Source organism: Bombus bifarius, unplaced genomic scaffold, assembly GCF_011952205.1.
Source record: "Bombus bifarius isolate JDL3187 unplaced genomic scaffold, Bbif_JDL3187 scf7180000009861_frag, whole genome shotgun sequence".
Classification (NCBI taxonomy): domain Eukaryota; kingdom Metazoa; phylum Arthropoda; class Insecta; order Hymenoptera; family Apidae; genus Bombus; species Bombus bifarius.
This window is the reverse complement of record NW_022885383.1, coordinates 1,512-2,860: the sequence shown is the minus strand read 5'-3', so window position 1 is coordinate 2,860 and position 1,349 is coordinate 1,512. Positions and strand designations below refer to the sequence as shown.

Below are 1,349 nucleotides of genomic sequence, written 5' to 3'. Positions count from 1 at the left end.
TTGGCGAGGTTCAGAGTTGATCGAGACGTCGAAGCATAGAGTCGTTAGAATTGAGTTGCGAGTGTTGTCGAGTGTTAGAGTTGCTAGTGAGAGAGAGAGAGAGTTACCAAATAGTTGTCAAGTTATTTGATGTAAATACGAGCGTTGCATTTAGTTTTCCTGTTAATCAAACATCGTTTCTCTGTCTAACTAATATCTGTATTTTCAATCCATTATTAATAAATTATAATTAATCGGACAAAATTACACCTTTAATATATTCCGATATTACAATAACTTACCTTTTTCTACGTCAATGGACACGAAAGACGTTGAGTGAGGAATTAGAACAAGTGTGGATCGTTGGAAACCACTATGCTGCGGTCTACCATTCGTTTTACTCTATATATACCACGGAACAAAGGATAATTTTCACCGGCTTGGCTATGGCTACTGGTGTGGATCCAAGTATTCGGGCCATACTAGACGCTATGCAGAAGCAGAACGAAATCAAGTTAAGAAAACTGTTAAAGGAGACTATTAAAGCAGCGACTAGTCGGAGTTATCAGGGTAGTTTAGTTTCTAATAATTTGAACAAAAGCTTGGAGAAAACAGACGTTACTGTAGGAAATGAAGAAATGGTTTTGAAAGAATTTTCAAAAGAATTGCAGTCTAATGTAGAAAATTCTTATGAAAAGAAAGTATCAATTGACACCGCTTCACAGGATTATATTTTCATTAAAACAGATTTAATGTTTGATGTCAATAGCTCAACAGAATATCAGAAAGAGTCTGTGAAACGAAGGAAAGAAGATATTGCAGTATTGTATAATGATTTATCATCATCTTCGTCACAAGATACTCAAAATTTACAAGAATGGTTTGACAAAAAAAGTAAAAGTTTAGGAGAAGCAGAAAAAGATCATAACAAGAAGGATAATATTTCAATGAGAAATATTTTGGACGGCGATACAAATAAAGAAAACCAAATTGAAACGAAGGAATTAGAAGCAGTTAGTAAATCAACTGCTGAAAATGATACAAAATCAATAGACAACGTTGAACAAAATATATCGTTAGAATCCATACAAAAAGCAAGAGATAATGCTTACAATAATGAACATTTGCTTATAGAAGAAGACCAAATGATGACAGCGAAAAATGCGTGTGACACTACAGAATCAAAAACTTCAGCAGATCTTATGTCGAGAAATTTAGATGCTAATACACAAGAGAAGTCTTTAGAGAATAAAGATGACAAGAATCCATCTCCATCTATGTTAGATAGTAGTAAACGGAGCAGTCGTTATAATGTTGCTGCAAAGCCTGCTACTTCGCCAAAATTTGAAGAAATTGTTTATAATCAAACC

The 1,349-nt window shown here is 34.0% G+C and overlaps 1 pseudogene; it reads left to right on the top strand.

Annotated features, from left to right (window-relative positions):
• The first annotated feature begins 227 nt into the window (after nucleotides 1-227).
• On the top strand, nucleotides 228-1,113 carry LOC117215914 (annotated as a pseudogene).
• Nucleotides 1,114-1,349: the final 236 nt, after the last annotated feature.